The 20,434-nt window shown below is 33.8% G+C and overlaps 1 long non-coding RNA gene across 2 annotated transcripts in view; it reads right to left on the bottom strand.

The window, feature by feature from the left end:
- Positions 1-10,244: 10,244 nt before the first annotated feature.
- LOC118253509 (uncharacterized) overlaps positions 10,245-20,434 on the bottom strand; it is a 36,571-nt gene continuing 26,381 nt past the window's right edge. For both annotated transcript variants that reach the window (XR_004780450.2, XR_007708231.1), the window contains exon 4: positions 10,245-10,971. This is a non-coding gene — a long non-coding RNA (uncharacterized LOC118253509). The remainder of the gene's footprint in view (positions 10,972-20,434) is intronic.

Below are 20,434 nucleotides of genomic sequence, written 5' to 3' on the forward strand. Positions count from 1 at the left end.
GATTTTCCTTTTGACAAATTGAGTTATTCACAACAATTTAAGTGTGATAAAAAGAATTCATAGCAACCTTTCTGTTAATCAAACCAAAAATGGAGTTATAAAGTCAAAGAAGCAGGACAATTCGTATGAATTCGTGGCCATGAAAAAGGGTGTTTCATATTTTCTTCTTGGACAAGTACTAATTTCTAATACGTTATATTAAATGACTGCCACCTTCCATCAACCTGCACATTTAATTTCCTGAGGACTCTTGGAAGTTCAGCAACTGTGCTCCAAAACTGATGTAATGCCATCTGGCCTGGGCAGCTCCTGCATTTCTCTGAGGGAAGTTAAGAAGGTACTGATGAAGAATAAACACAACTTTCCTCCATTCTTCTTTTTCACAATCGCATATAAAATAATTCTTTAAAGGTTTATAGTCTTTACAGATACTTTATTTATTTTTTTTTTGGTCATTTTACATAGAAATTGTTGGTATATGGAAGGCATCACGTACTTTTCATTTTTGTTCAGCTCTTAGCTACACATGCATACATGCATGCACTTGTGCATCATTTATCAAATGAACTACTTACTAATGTCTGCTGTTATCTCATTTTCAGATAATTCTTATTAGTATTTTTCACCTGTTACTGTGTAAAATATGTACTATGCTATCTATTTTTAAAAATGAAAAAGACACTACACAAATGTGCATTAAACAATTTAACGCTAATTGTCTGTGGGAAAGGATCTTTCTCCTATGGTATTCAATTGCAATTTGTTTAAATCTGTTTAATTTTAGTCAAGACATCTTTTATTTCATTCAGGTTAAAAGTTACATGCGATTAGATATCTTAGTGAAACAGTGGCAAACAAATATTTTTAATAGCTGTCTACTAACATATTCCATCTTTGTTAGACTAAAAGTAGGTGCAACTTTAAATGTCACAAGCCAACATTTATTGTCAAACTTCAGTATAGAGAGCGAAAGTTGAGGCACAGTGCAGGAGTCTACTGAAAATCAAAATATCCTGAAATGTGGAAAAATGATTATATTTCAATGTATATGAGCTGCTAGACACTATTATCTGTGGAGCACCATTAACAACTAATGGTAGTATCATTAACTGTTAAGCTTGGTTTGTATTATAGTAAGAAAAATTGCACTGGTTATTGACTGTTGTTTTGGAAAAGGAGGATAAAGTGAGTTCTGAATATAGCTATATCAAATCTGCAACTGTGTAGGGAAAGAATTAATCTACTTTGTAAGGTCTTGGCTCAGAGACAGTTTTCACCGCTCCAGAGATTTTTCGTGAAAGGTCTGGTTTTCATCATCACTCTATCATCTGGAATAAGAATATGATCAAATTCTTTAAAAGCTGTTTGAGAAATAATTTTCTTTCTTCTTTTTCAAAGGAAATATACAGCGTAGGATTTTATTTATCTATTTATTTATTTTAAGAAAATTCTAACCATTGATAGTCCTTGATTCTTTTAATAATTGTTCATCATAGGTATTTTTGCTTTAAAATTATGCCTTCTTGTTCATATGATAGAAACTGAAACAACTGGATATTGAGGCTACTTAAAAATTTGGGATAGAAAATTTGATTAGACAGAGTTGTTTATGGAAATTCATGTTAGAGGGATATGGATTTCTATTCACTAATTATGTCCTGCACAGCTGTATGTTCTACAGTTTCTAATTCTTTGGTCTGGAAAAATGTTTTAACCTCCTCACTGTATCATATGGTGTAGACACTTGAAAAAGGTGATACCAGCGCACAGGATACTTCTATACTTCTCATAATTCAGAGATGCATTTCCTAGAATATAATTCATAGTTTTCAGAGGTAACTTCCTTTTTTTTTTTTTTTAATGAGACTAGTTTCACATATAAAGGTATTCTTTATGAGTTTATGATATTTTACCATTGAAGTTTAATTATTAAACCGGTGTAAAAAAAAAAAAGAGTTTTTCAATGAAAATTAAATGAATTTAAGAAATTCATAAATTAAATTTTCAATATTCCATTTCAAAGATAAAAATAGATCTAAAATCTAGTGTATATTTGTGTTTCTACTGTCTATAACTTGAGTCTTGTACACTGTTATGATTTGTCCATTCAACTGCAGAAGATGGAAAGTGGAAAGCTGTGAAGAATCAGGCTTAATATCTAAATGAATTTTCATTGAATTATTGAATGATTCTCTGCAAATGTTGTTTGTTCAACCCCGAAAATTAAGTAGAATGTACTCTTGAGAATGCACAAGGAAGTCTTTGGATCTGTTGGCCTCCAAACACGCTGAGTCAGTAAAAGCAGTTAACTTTAATCTTGTTCACTGGCTGTGAAAGACCTTCAGCTATAGTCAAACTCATTCACATGATCATTGCTCCCTACAAGTTCCTGAGGAGGGGAAGTAGAGAGGGAGATACTGGTCTCTGCACCAAGGGAGGCTCAGATTTGATATTAGCAAAAATTTCTTTACTGTGAGGGTGGTCAAACACTGGAACAGACTTCTTAGAGTTGATGCCCTATGCCTGTCAGTGTTCAGGAGGCATATGGATAATGCCCTTAATAATATGCTCTAAAGTTTGGTTAGCTCCAGAGTGGTCAGGCAATTGGAGCAGATGATCTTTGAAGGTCCCTTTCGACAGAACTATTCTGTTCTGTTCTGTTCTGTTCTGTTCTGATCTTTCCTGTCCTGTCCTGTCCTGTCCTGTCCTATCCTATCTTTTGGATATCTTTTATCCTATTCATTCAAACAAAACAAGATAAAAAGATAGAAAGAATGTTAAAGCCTTTCATTCCACTCTGCTCTCCCCATTTCATATCCAGTCAACAGAACAGCATTCTTCAGTTTAACATTTACCTCCTTTGTTCATAGCCAACAACCCTAGTTCAAATAGAACAGTAAATGATCAGAACCAAAAGAGGTTGTTTCTGGCTGCCCTTATATCATGAAGACAGTTGGTGACATGATATCACAGCATGTGCTACTTGGCAAAAATCAAACATTTTGTCCTCATCACAACACGTTCTAATGACATATTTATATATCGTATAATGATACAATACAGAATAGTGAAGTTACAGAGCTGTCTGTATGATCTAGGACAGTCTATTGATGTGATCAGTGCAGGGAAAAAATTATTTAGGAATAGCTTTTATGTTACATGAGTGGAAACAAAGTTCTGAACACAGAATCCTTGGTAAATGAAAAACAGTAAAGATAATATGAAGACTTCAGTGGTAATTTGAACCTGAAGTGTTTCTTTTGATGGTTGTTCCATTAATGCTTTTGAAATAGTCATTTATAATATATCTTCTGAGGAAGCCATCTTTTGCAACATTACTGTAGGCAGTACATAAATAAAACTTACACAGTGATCAAGATGTAGACCTCTATGGAATGTGATTTAATATTATCATCACTTTATGGTCTAAGTACAGAAAAACTCTCCAATAGCTGATAAGCTGCCTTATTAACAGAACTTTGTTTTCTTTATTTCTGTGTTTAGTTACTACTTAATGAATCATGATTGAAAATGTAAAACAGATAAAAACTGATCAATTTTTGATTCTGTAGAGGAGTAAGTCCTTTCTACTGTACTTACAGAATCACAGAATCACAGGCTGGCCAAGGTTGGAAGAGATCTCTGAAGATCATCTAGTCCTGCCAAGCAGGATCACCTAGAGCACATTGAACAAGATAGCATCCAGGCGGGTTTTGAATATCTCCAGAGAAGGAGACTTCACAACCTCTCTGGGCAACCTGTTCCAGTGCTCTGTCACCCTCACAGTAAAGAAGTGCCCTCTCATATTCATCCAGAACTTCCTGTGCCTGTTGCTCAGCTCAGCTAGATTTGAAAAGAAAGAAGCCCCAAAAGATGGAAAAGAAAGGGTCAAGAGGAATCAAAGTAGCATCAAAAATTTATCCTGACAAATATTGCAGTCTATATCAGCAACCCACAACATGGGTTGATGACTTCATAAGCTGCACCTTCAATGGTTTCTGGGTTTTGGAAATTGACATATTGTATCCCACACCTTCCAATGATATGGAAAGTTTTGTTGCAGTAAAAAGGATGAATTAAATGGCACTAAAATTTATAAATCTACTAACAAATATTTCAATTGAGTGGACAATTACATAATGGAAAATAAGAACCAAGTTTTCAATTATTTTAGTGAAACTTGAATACTACTTAGGGATATATTTTTTTCTTCCATATAATAATACTGTCAACAGTTATTAGAGGGAACTCTGTCAAATTTTGTGATGAAAACCACCTGAAATTAGGTTTAACGTTCTTGTAGAAAAAAAAATGAGGCTTCAAGAGAGTGATCTCTGGAGATTCTTGTTTAGTTTTAGAAAGAAATAACAAATTATTCTTTGCTTTATCTTTCCACCCTGATTTCAAAAAATAGTTCTGTTCCTAGTGTCCAAGAGCCTACACTCTTATATGTAAATATTATGTTAGCTTTGCTAACATTTGGCAACCAATTCTGATAACGATTTGCCAAAAATATTTTATCTTCCAGAAGTGTATGAATCTGAATTTCTTATGTTTGCTTTTCCTTATCACAGCAGAAAATAGGATTGTACCTAATGTTCTTAGATAAATCAGCTTTTGCTAGAATTCTTGACTATAACAATCTAACAAATAAATAAATAAGAAATTGTGACAGAAGGAGGAGTTGCAGCTCAGCAGTTTCAATGAGACACAGCAAAGGAGGTGAGAGGTACTTTCCATCTTCGTACATCTTCTTTAGGACCATGGCAGGATACAAATTAAAAGAAAAACAAACAAACAAACAAACAAAAAAACACCTCAGCAAGTGAGAATTACAAAATGTCCCAGAAGAAAAAAAAAATGTTGCATTGTTGCTAGTAAATTTAGTTTATTTGCCATTCTGACTGCTGAACTCTGCCTGTATACACTTGTGTAGGCATGTGCACATACACAAAAAAGGAAGCAACTTCTGTAGAGCAAGAGTATCAAATGTGTGTCCAATCTGTGAGGCTTGTAAAGGAGCTGTTTTGCTAGTCAACAACATGTTATTCAGCATTCTTGGAGACTAGTCTCTGATTTGTGATTTTGGCTGTGATTTTGCACAGTGCTTGTAGTAAACTTCATGACTAAGTAAAAAATCCAGTATGGATGTTCTCAAATACACTTGCTTTGTACCTAGTGCAGATGGTCCATAAACTTACTGAATACACTCCCTAATCTGTTTCTTTCTTTCATAGGATTTATAATCTTGAAAGGTAGTGTGACAGCTTTTTTCCCATAGTCTACCTTACCAAGTAGAACTACATGACCCAGGGTCATCCCTCACTGACTAAATGACAGGGTAAGACTAACTAATTAATGAGAGAGAAGTATTTTTGTATTTACTAGTTAAAGTGATCGATAAGCAATCTGAGCAGAGATTGCTACCTTCTTAAGAGACACATAAACAAATGAATCATTGGAAAGATGAACTCTCCTGATCCATGCCTGTAATTCTTACTAGTGTTAAATAAAGCAAAAGAAATTGATTTCTTACATCTGATTATGTATTCTTTGGGCAAAACTTTATCCTTTACTGTGGCATGCCACACAATGAATCATTGGAAGCTGAATTTTGGCTCAAGGGCAGAACTTAGCTGTTGGGATCTAGAGTCAGGGTCCGTTGTATTAAATGTAGTTAGATCCTCAATTTGAAGTGTCAAAACATATCAGGATTGCAACAGTATAATTCCATTAAAGTCAGTGGTGTCTCATGGATATACCCTCATATAGTGCTTCAAAAGTCTGCCTTTGGCTTCTGAAAGCAGGAAAGGGTGTGTTGATTCAAATAAATGTCAATTAATAAAAAGTCACATTACTAACTTACAATAAAATCATTGCCAAGACTTTTGACTTTGAAGATTTAGTTGAAAGTATTTGAGGCCCAGAAAATTAAAGACAAAGGGCAGAGTAGCATGAATCAGAAAGAGATGATAGAGGAACAGTAAATAATGAAGGAGAATGTAACTAGATAGAAAATATAAAGAACATTTAAAAGACTAATAAATGACAAAGACAGTTCAATGCAGATAAATGTAGAACAGTGATGACTTTGATGAGTCTTTATAACACAACTGTGCATGCATTATAAAATAGGAAGAACAAAAAGTGCTGAAAAGTCAAAAGAAAACTGTGTCACTGATGTAGAAAAAGAAAGCTCACAGACAAGTCTTAACATATGGATGAATGATGACTTTGAGAGGATCTTTATGACAGAAGTCTGTGTTTTTCATAAAGTAGAAGTACGAAAGAGCGGGAACTAAGGAAAAAAAAAAAGACAAATGAAAAAAATAAAACAAAAACAAAGGATAAATTCTGCATGGACCCTAAAGTATGAAACAACCACAGCAATGTTTCTTTAGAGGAAAAAAATTGAAGTAGATGAATAGGTCTTACTACATTTCTAGCACTGATCTGACTGTGCCCATTACACAAAAGTAGTATTTACAGGAAGGATTGCCGTCTGTTTGGCCACTGTGCAGTGATTATTTCTCAAGTGTTTATTTTTCATGAGCAGTAAAAATGCAGTGGCAGCAATAAGTGTTCACACACAAAACACACAGAGGAAGAAAGCAGAGATGAATATATAAAAAGGTATGGAGGAAAGGAGAGGAAGAAATCAGGATGAACAGAAAGCAAGAAGGATAAAGAGGCAAATAGAATGGGTAGATGGAAGAGAAGATGAAGTAAAATTGATATTATTTGTTAGTATAAATACAGAAAAAAAAAGAGCTGGAAGTCCAAAAATACATAGTTTAGGTTCTGATTTCCTTGCTTTGTTAATAAAATTGTCAACTTTAAACAAAGAGAGACTCTGGGCACACCACAATATGTATACTTTCTGGAATATATCCATATGGTGTGGTTGAAAACTCAGACTTGTTTACTTCAGTGTCTCCTACTACTGAATGCTGTGGCCAGCCGCTGTTCCTTTCTGCACTGTGTGGTTCCTTATTCTCCCTCCATCCTGGGCTGTTGTTGCAGCTCTTCAGGGTGTCTAGCACAATAAAGAACAGAGGCTGAAAACTTGTTATCTAACCTGTAGAATTCCTGGTGCCTGAAGTAGCATGCTAATGAATCTTCCACTAGCTATGGCATAATAATAAAAAAAAAAATCAGTCAGGAATTTCCCTTCACTTCAGCCCTTCTCACCACTGTAGAGTTATATGACTGAACATCTGAAGACTATGAGTTTTTTTGAATCCAAACCCAGAATACTCTTTGTAGTAGTTAGGCTAACGTGTAAGGAGGTACAGTTTTTGCCTTTGGGATTTTGGTATCAAACTGGTTTCAGACAGGACAGATAAGCTCAAAATGCAATTGCCAGACTAGGTCCTTCAGACCTTTCAGGTGCAGCAATGCCATTTTGCCACTAGCAGAGTCAGAAAATTCTTGGTCTTAGAAAAACTGGCACAATTACACACATGGACAGAAGTAGAGCCCAAAAAACTAGGAAATATAAACATAAGATGTTGACATTACTAGAAGTGCAGTTTCTTTTGTGGTTTGAAGCATCTAAATAGACATGTATGGAATGACAGTTATAGATATAGGCACTGCAGTTCTAACAACGAATGATGGTAGTCTCTTAAATCATTTAGTCATAAGCTAAAGGGGACACAGCTGAAAAAGCTACTATATCACGTCACACAGATAATACAAATGAGTTTGCATTCCAGTTTATAATTTCAAACCTTTTTTTTTTTTTTAAATTTCCATTATGAGAAGAAAATATCTGAAATGAAAACTGAAATTCTAACATCATTGCATGACTCAGGGACAAACCTGCCTTTCTTCTAACTCAGTTCAACTCTGTTTAAGAATCAAGTAAATCACCTTACTAAACTTATATAGAACAGATTGCATTATATTTCTATTTTGGCAGAGTTCTTTTTGTGTTGAGTCTGGCTCAGTGGCGTTAAAAAAAAATGGGTGCCCTCAGTTTGTACTATCCTGGATTCTAAAATATTTATTAGGGGCTCTGTGTGTTTAACTTGCCCTGGAGTATAGCTGGAATGCTTTAGTTCCAATTTTTTAATGATACTACTACTCCTGCCAGTAATTTTTATACCAGCTGCACTGGACTAATTATGTGGTTTTCTCAAAAGTCTGTTTTTGAAATAATTATGGCCTTTGAGCATATAATAGACAACAAGCTTTGAGTAGGCAGGAGGAAAAAAGCAGAAAAGATAAAAGAGCAGAAAGGATAAAAATTTGGCATATCCTTCTTACATCCTCATTTTCAATGTATAAGTATATACTGCACCTCAAGGCGTCTGTCTAATAAAGAATCATTCCTTCATACTTATGTCCACATTCATTTAGCCATGTTTCTATATATACATATATATATATATATAGAGAGAGAGATATTTGTCATTAACTGCATTTTGCAAACCTTCTTTGACTCAAAGGAACTAAATACTAAGCACTACTAACTGTACGTTGTAGGATCATTGCATCATGGCCAGAAGCTTCTCTTGTTTAATATCCTTCACTGACCTGAAATTTCTGAATGGCTTAGGCTTGTACCCATAGGAACTACAAGGTCTTTAAACTTAAATACTTTAAACACAATTCAAGGCTATCTGCAGATTGAAGAAAATTTGTGAACGGTCTGTGTAACTGGTGGTTTCTGTTATTTTACAGGAACTAAATAAAATATGGAAAATTATGATGTTTATAAAGGTTTGTTCTTGGGCATGTGTAGGGGTACATGTCATAGGTTTGAGTTGATTTGAGCCACACGACTCTTTTAAAGTTAATGAGAAAGTCACAGTTAGAATGGCATGTGATAATCTGAAAATTTACCCCTTACTGCCTCTTTAGATTTTCTGTGTCACATGTTATGGTAATAAGTGGTTCTCAGCATGAGGTTGATTGAAAGGGGTATTGCTGCTTGAAACAGAACTTGTATTTTCTTCATGATCTCTGAATAATGTTATTAGTATAAGCAGGGTCAGCTTTGAGCATCAGCAAACTTTGTGACCAGGGAGCCTGGAATTACATCAGTGTGAGTGAACTTTAATAATTTGTATTTTCATATTGTGTCTCTGAAAAGGAACTGAACAAATATCGCTCTTCTTTTTGCACTATTGTAAATTACCTTTACTGTGGCCACACCAAAAATTTCAAGGCCTGTTCTTTTTGAAGTATTATAAAAAGTCATATGTCTTGCAGATTTAATAGTCTATAGAATATGTCAAAGTTGAAAGGAACAGCAGCTAGAAGACTGTACTCAGAAAGTTTTGTTGTATATGATTGTAAATTACAAGTATTGAAGTGTTAGTTTCATCGCCATTTTTAATCATCAAAGTAGGGAGATTCCTCTATATTTTCATTTAAAAAAGGTGCAGTTGTGGAATTTATTTTTCTTACTATTTCATAAAAATATTCAAGATGAGTGGATGAGTAAAACTGTTCTTCAAAATAATATTGCTTTCTCTTGAATTATTTTATTTTTGTTTGTTTGTTTGTGGTCTGCCAGCTAGTTTCAATTAGATAAAAACATTGTTAAATTAATGAGGGGATAGTTTGATCATTTTTTTCTTGTACAATTGAAGAAGGATCTACTAATTTAATACACAGCAAATAGAGTAGAAACAAACAAGGCACTTGGATGAGAAGAATTCTGATTTTAGAAATATTTAGATTAGCCTTATTTAAAAGTCTGTAGATCTAGCTTAAGAGATTTTGAAGGCATTATTTTAGAAAATTACGGAGATACTACACGTAAGAAGCAATATTCGCTCTCGTTCTCTATAGTCTTTTTATCTCAGTGTGCTGGTGTTAGCTACAATTGAAATATGTAAATAGTACATGATTTGATTGTACTGAGTGTTCTCAGATTCCTATTTAAAATATCAGTTTAAGCAGTGGGGGTTTGTTTTCCATCTACAGGTGCGTAAACATACAGCCGGCCAGAATTTAATGGTGAAAATTAAGTGTATTTAGTTTTGTGACCACATTAAAATTGGATTTGCTCTATGAATTATTTGTATTTCCATACATCCTTTCATTCAAAACCTTAAAGTAGTCTAACAACAACAACAACGAAGCTAAGAAGAATGAACAAACAAATAACAAATTTTTAGATAGGAATATGAATTTATTACTGAAATAAAAACTGCTTGAAAATAGAATTCAGTTAGGTATTATATACCTACATGAACCAGAAAAGTGTTCTGGACATATGTGACTAATAATAATTGCTTTTAAAGAGACTATTAGCCCTCAAATGTTAAAACATGGAAGAACTATCTTGTTAGTAGAATTGTCATTCTTGTGTCTAAAAAAATCTTTCATCAAACTAAGAAAAAAATCAATATAATTTTTTTTCTTGTTTTGTTTTGTTTTTGTTATTTTTTACAGGTCTATGATGTCATACTTGTGACTTGCTCACCTTAGTCCTCTTCCACAGCTTTGCCTCTTTATGTATGTTACATCTTGGAGATCATTCAGAATTTCATATAGATTGCACTTCTATTTCTTATTCAGATTCCAAGGACTGTTGATTTTCATCCTGTATAATATGGACCACAGAAGTCCAAAACTGAAGTATTCCTGCTTTGTTGGCTTCATTATTTTCAGTTTCATCTAGTTATTATAGTGCATTTGAATGAGCATCAAGAAGACTGTTGGTTATAGCTACGTAAACCAATAAAAATATCTCAGCCTTGAAGTTCTAAGGTCTTACCACAAAAGATTTTTTTTTTTATTTTTGTATTTTTGTACAGACCTGTTATTCAATTTCAGTTTATTAGGTGTGACCATATTATATCCAGCATATTGTCCAGTAATAAGTCCGTGATGTGTTCCTGTCTCTGTAGGTAACTTGTCAGGATCACAAGAACAGGTCACAGGTTATGATGACACCTGTCCCACATCATGAACAGTATAGGTTTGTCTTTCGGATTCCTTTCCTCTTCTAACCTGTCTCAGAAGAAAAATAGAAAAAGAAAAATATATTTTTTTAACAACACATAATTTCAGTGTCTGCAAAAGGCATTGCTTTGATGCTTCAGAAGAAAAATAATGAATTCGTGATTAGAATGTGCTGAAAACCCTGCATAAAAAGTAAGATACAATTACATTTCTAGCCAGGCAGTTATGGATGAACACACCAGCTTTGGTATGAAAACCTTCTTGCCAAGTTGCAGGATGTCTGCTCTTGGATTAATAAGTACACTCAAGGAAATATATAAACTGTATTTTGGGTGTTCTGCTCACACTTTTATCTACAGTTTTAGTCACCTGGAAATACCTTCATACTACAGGTGACATAAACTGATGAAGAGATATACTCTAACTCTTCAGAGGGCTTCCTAGACTATCTACCTGTTTGCATGGAAAGAACGTAAGCTGAATTTGCATCTCCTCAGGACATGAAGAAGTTAAAACCTTTCTAAACAAATTCATTATGTTTGTATCTTCTCAGCTGCAGAAATGCATTTTAGTCTGTTAATTAATTTGTCTAATATCTGCTGAGAATTAGCTATTGGTCAAATGTTGTATGGATTCCAAAGAAAGTGAGGAAAGCTGTTTTCCAACGTTTCTCTAGATCCAATTAAATTTCTTACAGTACACGTTTAGCTTTGATGAAACATCATAGCTGAGTGTAGCTGAACATGACTGTAATTCAGTAGTGCCTCTCTTATCCTTATTCTGAAATAGACTGTGTTTGGGTAGACCTTTAAGAAGTTATAAACTTGACAATTTACTTTAAAAAGCACAATTATAGGCTTCAGACTAACTTTAATTCAATTTAATATTATTTTAATCACTATAATTTAGAATATATATTTTTACCCCAATAATAATTTCATGATTGTTTTTTTAATTAATAGATTTTAGTAAGTCTTTTTGAGTGATATATAAGAATGTAAAGCAATGTAAGTTTCAATAAAATTGTGTTTAATTAATAAGTTCAGTCTAGTTAACCCTGAAGGTAGTAATCAAAAGTGTCTTATTGAAATGTATTGTTGTCTATTCAATATGCAACACTATTTCAGAAGTACAGCCCTGATGTGTATTTCAGAACCTCATAGAAAAATAATACTGTCCAATGAAAATGAAACTTTTTCTCTTTCCTTTCCTTTCCCTTATTTTTTAATATCTGCTATTTCAGCTAGAGTTCTGTATTCCAAAAGTTAATGCATAAATATATTCATTTTGTAACAAAAAATCAGAGCAATGAATGTTCTTGGTTTTGAATTTTTACTAATATCCTAAAGCCACAAACTTTTTTTTTTCTTTCTTTTTTTTTTTTTTTCTCCTCTGGCTTGGGGAGAATAGATAGGATTTGAGTTTAAAACATCGACTTCTTTCAGGAAGGAAATCAAATTGTGCTTACTCTGTCCATCTTCATGTCTACTTCAATTAAACTTAGACATGTTAAAAGAAATAGATTGGTTCCCTATGAACAGATTTATTAATTACTTGGTCAACTTCTTCTCTACTGGGCTTTTTTCTATCCTTCATTTAGCATGAAAACCTAAAAAACTGAATGAGGTTTACCTTTCCTTTCTATGTGTTAACTTTGCCATCTCCTGACCTTATTGTCATCTGTGAAACCACCAGGAAACAAAGATGTTGAGACAATTACGTTTATACATTCAGAAATCTGTCTTTTCAGAGTTCATGAAAACCCCTTTCTTCAGCTGCAAGTTCCATGTCCTCCTGCAGTTCCACTCATTAATCAGTTTCCCGGACTGTCCTTTCTCTGTCTTCCTAGATTAAGAAAACAGTCATGCCAAACTGCTTCATGGTGAAATATGATTGTCACAAGAATATTCCCTTTGGTTTTCATGGCTTTAGTGGATATAGAAGAACTACTATCACGTCTTTAATAAACTTGTCTTTGAAACTATTGAGTTATGCCATGTGAATATTCCCGAGTCTTCAGGGTTTTAGTGGAAATAGAAGAGCTACTATCACATCTTTAATAAACCAGTTTTTGAAACTACTAAATTATCTCCTTTCCCAGTGTGTAATGGTGCTTATGTGTGGAAAACATGCCTGGGTTGACGGGTTACCCTGAAAAATGGATTTCATGCATAATCCAGTCAGCATGTACTCCCTTGGGTTTAGTGTCTGACAGTTTCCCTGGCTCTATGCTCGCTACACCAATTTGTGTTCACTTGCTGTGCTTGAGGAGCTGGTGACAGTACTCCACGAAGACCAGACAATCTTGTTTTTACACTTTGCTGGATCTGATTTAGGTGTGATTTATTCCCCCAAAAAACTAATTGAGGCAGAGAATTTCTTATTTTTTAGTTATGTTTTAGTAATTCCACTGTTTCTTACATTCACAGAGCATTTTGTAATTCTTTTCAATTCAGTAAATATTGCTCTAACACCCAAAGATATTACTGTCATTTTATTTTGTAGCCATTTGTCTTCATCTATTAAATTTCTATTTTAAAGCTACAAGAATAGAGAATAAATTGAGAATAAACAGGTATCATTTTTTTCTTGGCCCTTGAACAGTCTTTTTATTTGATATGGTCAACATATCTAACCACTGTACTTCATTACTAGGAGCCGTATTCCTAAAACATTTTAAATTCATGTTCATTTCATTTTCATATTGTCCTGTTTTATTTCATCTGAATACACTGATTCACTGATGCAATTTTCCTTACTTAAATACTGCATTTTAAACCAACTGGTTTTATACCTTGTTGCTTTCTAGCATTATCAGAGAATTTTCTCTGATAAAATTTTTATTTCGGAAAAGAATTTCAGACATTCGATATATTTTTTAAACAGTAAATCATTAATAGATTTGATCAGCATAAATTTTAGATACTCATTAACCTGTTTATTCTCCTCTCAGGTTTCTTACTACAAGTAATTTATTTAATTTTTATAACACTTGTGTCTACTTATCATTTCTGTAAATTCTTTCTTCTCAATCCTCTTCTGCATAATTCCCCAGACTTCTCTGGAGAGAAACTGCATTAATGACTACCAGATTTTAAAATATCATTTAACAGAGAAACAAGAAAAGGTGGGAATGCACACAAAGAATAACAAGGTTTGAATTGTTGTTAATATAATTTAAGTTAAAATTAGTAATGTGTGTTCTTAGCTCATCTGAGTTGTACACAATATGATGTTAGTAACTGGAAACTATTATTATCAGACCAGTACTGTAGAGATGGAGATTTTTCTGTGCTAACTTCTATGTGTGTATTCACTACTGACTTACGGAATTATATGGAGGTTTAAAATACCATAGGAACTTTTATCCTTTTATCTCCCCCAAGGATGAGCATACAAAGCTTCTTGATGCACATAATGAAACAAAAGAAGGAAAATTTTACAAATACTAATTAGTTTTGACATTTCTCTTTCCTCCAAGAGAAATGCTAACACAATTTCATTGCAGGGAGCATGGGGGGAACGGACTGTAAAAACCCATGCTTAAAGCAGTCTGTGAGTGTAGTCAATATGAACATCTATAAATACTTCCTACTAGCACATCTCTTATGGCACTTTATTGTTCATAGGTCAGGCAAAATTGCTGGCATAGCTCATGCAGTTGTTATCTATCTGTGATGTTCCTAACTTAAAATCCCAACTATGTCAAAGTTCAAAAGGCACACTCAAGTAACTTCATTAGGGGGCAATTTATATTGTAGTCAAAAGCTTGACTGAAAGTTCTAAGACTTGAATTCACTTTAGTAGCTATTCTGATTATGACAGTGTTGTCATGTAACGCATGCAGCAGTATCAATATGGTAGCTCAGGCTTCAGTAAGAACAAATATCCTTACTATTTGCAAAACTTCCCAGATAACTTTGGAAGTCTGTGAGGGCACAGTTCTCCTGGCAGTATTCAAACTAACTATTTATTTATATTATTATATATATATTTATTGCCAGTTAAGCTATTTCCAAATGAATTACAATCATATATGGAATAAATAAATATGCGCTGTACAGTCTGCTAAAACAGTGTCTTGTGCAGTATTTTGAAAGTATGATTGACAAATGTATATAGCTAGAGAGAACTATAAATCTTTTACTATAGACTTTGTGATGATTGATATTCCCGGAAACAAGTGAATAGGAAAAAAGCTTTGATACTCCACTCCAGAGCAGATGGATTGAAAAGATGATAAGTGAAAATGAAATGAAGAACCAAACAACAAAAAGTAAAATAAAAAATTTAAAAAAAAGGGTGATCAAAGAAGGTGGAGACAGAACAACTAGAATTTTAAGGAATCTGCAGCATCCTGGAACATGGAAATGTCCCAGTCGCTCAGCATAGTTACCATATTTACTGTATTTTTTGTTATTGTTGAAGAAGCATCCAGGAAACCAGGTCAGAGAATAGACACTGCTACCTCTGAAGCCCATGGAATACAAAGAAACATTTCCTTTGTTTTAAACTTTGGACCTAAATTTGACATGAACTCTTAACAATTCATTTATTCTAATTAAAATTAACACCAACATAAACTGCAAGGAGAAGAAGCTATATCCTTCCTGTACGATGTTGGCCATATATTCCTGCCCCAATCCTAGCCTCTTCCATGACTTTTATTATTTTTTATGGGGAGTTCTGATATGTCAATTCTGAACTAGTTTATCATGCCTTTTCTCTGCCATGGGAGTCAGATGTAGGAGGGAAGTAAAACCACTGCTTATTTTGGCAGTCAATACATGTTTATATAGCCTCAAATGACTGCCAAACTTTGGGGGTAAGTCAAGAGGGAATTCTTGTACTGAATTATTAAAGCATAGACAGTCTTTACTATAATAGCATATATTTTAAAATGATAATCAAATAAATTAAAATGTCTAGAAGCGTATGCAACACTTGTTAAAACCAAATAATTATGTAAAAAAATGGTACGGAAGGGAGGAAGGGAGGAAGGGAGGAAGGGAGGAAGGAAAGGGAGGAAAAGGTAAAAGAATCATCTAACTAAATGTTACTACAGAAAAAATTAAAAATGTCTTAGTATTTGTGTTCTGCGTGAAATGACAAAGAAGAAAGAAAACTGCTAGGGATTTTTTAATTTTATTATTAAGCCAGTACTTTTAATTGCATTTCCTTAACTCTTGTTTCTTTTCTATTTTATAAATTGACCGTTAAAGGAAACTAGCTACCACAGAACAACATAAAAGCACCTACATTATTAATGATTTTTCAAAGTAATTCTTGGGAATAAATCAGTGGCTACATAACAAACATAGCTGCTGTAGAGATACCTTTTCCTCTGTTTTCCTGGAAGTTTTAGACCATTTCTTATATGTATTTATTACTTAATGATTGGCATAAAGGCAGTTATTTGCACAGCTGGGATAATATCTGTTCTCAGGGATCCAGAGTGAAATATTCTGCAATTGCAACTAATCTATTTTGTCTAAGTGTTTGTTCTCAGAGGCCAATGTCTGTCTGGAAAGTTCTTGTGTGTTAGAATGAACGTTATTTCTTTCAGTGGTTTCTATTTATCACTGTGCTGTGGGACACTACTGGCAATTTAGAAAAGAATAATGCCCTCCAGGTTAGAGACCAACAGCAGGAGCTGCTCCCATAAAGACAAATGTACTAAAGATTTATCTGTTTACCTATGTAATTTTTCCCTCTTTAAGATACCGAGGGATTTTTCGTGCATCATTTGCTACTGATTTGTAATAGGTTGTTGTCTAAAGTAAAGAAACATCGCACCTTAGACTTCTCTTACCAAAAATTCCTTATATTTTAGACAGTTTGAAGAAAACAGAAATTATTTTATAGTGAAATATATTTGCAGAGCTCTTAATGAAGCTGTTAAAATATATAATTACCTTAGTGATCACAAGTACATTAATAGTTTGATTATCTATCAGTAGAATTTTTGGGGCAAGAAGGGGAAAGCAGCTGTCATGTTTCCAGGAGTTATTCCAAAGCACTAAAGATAAACTGTGCATTTAAAACTTCCACTTACAGAAAGGAATGATAAAAGTCTAAGAATTAGTACTATGTTGAATTAATAAGTTAATTATGGGTTTGATTTGTTTTTGTGTACTGTGCTGGTATATAGAATTCTCATTAAATCTGATGGCAGGTTGGTTTCCTCATATTTTTACTAAAAACAGCAATAACAAATATTTAAGGAATGCTGAGAAAAAATTCTAAAATTCAAACACATTGGAATAACATTAACGATCACAGTTTTTAATTTATTGGCATTGACAAAAACATTGCATGTAAATAAACTAAAAAAATGACTTCAGGTGTAACATTTAATATAGAAGACTTCTATATATGAAGACCTATACAAAATTTTGTGCAAAATACAGATAGATTTTACAATGATTATTAAAGATATCATAGGTGTTTGCTTAGCTGGTGACATGGTATTCTGGTTTCTTGGTAATGATTCTTGGTAATGATTTTGAGTCCAAAATTCTAATTTCTAACATATGGGAAATATGCCTAGTCAGTGACACTTGAGATGTCACTGGAATGTGAAATTTAACATTTACAAAATACACCTGAGCATCTCTCTTTTTTTCATCAGTCATTAAATAGTGTTTTATGGTCTTCCTGAAAGATACTTGGGTTGCTTAGAAGTTGTTGCTTATCAATGTTTTTCTAATGACTGACTAAAGTACATGGGTCTGTCTTTTGCAAAAGTCTGTTTCTAGAAGGACAATAGACTAGTTTCTCCCATACAAAATCTTTTTGTTCAAAAAGGAAAAACTATCTAAATTAAGGTTAGGAAGGATGAGTGAAAATAAATAGGCTGGCTAGATGGGAAGGGAGTAAATAGGGAACAGCCTACTGTTGTCATTAAAGTGAGGGAGAAACAGACAACATACTGCAATTAGGGAAAACATCTATTTTTCAGGTCTTACACCATAAACAGATAAAAGACTACTACTAAACTGAATTAGGAAATTAAAACTCATGAATTGTGTCTCTACAGATAAATAAGGAAAGAATGAGAGTTTAAGTATTAAAAAGCCAGATTTTGCTTTTTCTTGCACCTTTCACACCTATGTAATCTGATTAAAATCAATATGGTTATACATCTGCTGCTTAGTTCTGAGTTTGATCCTAAACTCATATAACCATGACAGTAAGTGATTGCTTGGTTATTTGCCTTTAAAAGCTTTGATTATAAGAGTTTTTCTGGTTCAAAATCAAAGGCCTTAGCCCAATCAAATCTGTTCAAACCTATGTGTGAATAATTGTATCAAGCATCAAACAACAAATGGTTCATTAAAATTGTTTTTCTTTTGCATATAAGAATCTAATCTAAAACTAAAATCCTTTTTTTTTTCTTTTTCAGTGTAATGACAGAATTAATTTTAAATCACTGTATTTTGTTGAATGATTTGTGTTGAATTTTTTGCTGTCAAATTAACAGTACAATAGATTGTAGTTCACCAGGAATACAATGACTTGAAAGGAGTTCTCTCTTCCGAAGATGAGAGTCAGTATTCATCAGGACAGCTTTGAACTGATTCAGTCATCAACATTTGACATTTCAGTTGTAAGCCTCAAAATTCCATTTGCAGTTTGTTGGTTTTTTTTTTTTTTTTTTTTTTTTTTTTTTGCTTTGTTTGTTTGTTTGTATGTATTCCAAGTGGCCCAAATGCTATATCATTTTTATTTGGATCATAGAATTTAAGAAAGTAAAAGTAGTAAAGACACATCAGTTGATGGGATAAACTATCTTCAGATATCTGCTGATATTCATGTTGAGGATTACATTTCACACTTGAACATTCTGGGGAAGAAGAAAAGAGTGTTCATGCTTTCTTCCAAGGAAATGAGTGATATGAAACTGCAATTAATGGAAAAATCTGGAAAATAAGAATATTCTAGAGAAGAGAGTAAATAATTATTGAAATGAAGAGGGATAGAAAGACAATAGAGAAGAGTGGGATCTTTTTAGTGGAACTATCATTTGCTTTAAATAATAAATAGTTCTACAAACACTGGAACTAATAGAGTTGTGTTTCCAGATGATTTGTGTTTCATTGAATGACTTTTTAAATCAAGTAAACTAAGCCTGCAGCATGTTTCCTGCCCTTATTAAACACTAGAGAACTCATATGAAGAGGGAAAGAGAAGAGAATGAAAGTGAGATGGTGTCTAATAAATCTCAAAGTTTGACTGAAGTCTTTCTGAGAATTAAACAATTTTTAACCTCTCTCTTCTATCCACACTCTTCAACACAAGAGTGTGTGTAGTCAGTAATAGTTCAATTCATACTTCAGTGTTTCCCTTAGTGTAGGTATCACTATAGTCTCTTTCCTGCCCCTAGCTATCTATTTTCACAGAACCTGTAAGAATGTAAGATTTGAAAACACTACCTTTCTGTCAGATTTGATAGAAGTTGTCCATACAGTTCAAAAATGCTGGAGGAGCAGGGACTGCCATGCAGTCACAACTGCACTGACTCATGAACAGGCTGCCTTGCATCAACTTTTTATTCAGGAAAGAAGGGGAAAAAAATAGAAAGGAAGAAAAAAAAAAAGAAAAATAATCATTCTGTGGGAAAATTGCATTTGTTGCCTACTTTTTTCTTCCCTTTTCTGTCAAGAAAACTGAATGAAAAGTCTTAATTTTGTGCTGTGTTGTCCTGTTTTATGTTTCCTTCTGGTGAGCTAGGCTCAGAAATTTGACTTCGAATCTGTTCAGGAAAGCAGTAAGTTGCATCTCTGGCCAGCCAGTTGCTTCGTTCATGCTGGTCCTCCTTTCTGTCCTACTGGGTCACCTTGCTAGAAGAGAAAAATATTGCTTGTACTGGGTCCATACTGTGTTGAGACCTTACGTCTGACAAAGATATGTCAGACGTCATGTCCCAGGAGTTGTGTTCTAACCGGCTTGCTTCTCAGGGAAGAAAGGGAGCTTTCCACATTGAAGAAGTAGCTTTCATCACACGTTACCCAAAGAAAATTAATAATCAGTTCAATTTATTAAAAAGATGGTAGATGTGGTACACAGCACTGAAAAGAGTTCTCACAAGTATTATGCACACTTATGCAGTGCACAAAGGTAAATGTAAGCCCTTCAGCTGAAGTGGTTGCAGGAGGACAGGGCATCACAGTGGCATTCTTGCAGCCAGATGATGACTGTGGAATTGACCCTAGCAAATTTGACCCTTGAGAGGAAAGGCTTGTGAGTATATTTCAGGTGCGCAGCCACTGATGCTACTACTTTTGCTTGACCTTGACACTCAACTTCTTTCTCCTTCCATTTTCAAACTCCTACCACCTGCCTTTCTCTTTAAACAATTCTATTTTCTGCCTGTCCACTCCCGCTCTTCCCTTTTCACAAACAGAAGATGTCCTCCTCTGTTGCCATAACAACAGACAGTAACCTGGCCCAAGCTGGACTCTCCTGCCCTTTTCTTCAAAAATTTAACCTCAAGTAAAAACATTTGTGT

The sequence above is a fragment of the Cygnus atratus genome, chromosome 4 (assembly GCF_013377495.2).
Source record: "Cygnus atratus isolate AKBS03 ecotype Queensland, Australia chromosome 4, CAtr_DNAZoo_HiC_assembly, whole genome shotgun sequence".
In the NCBI taxonomy this organism is placed as follows: domain Eukaryota; kingdom Metazoa; phylum Chordata; class Aves; order Anseriformes; family Anatidae; genus Cygnus; species Cygnus atratus.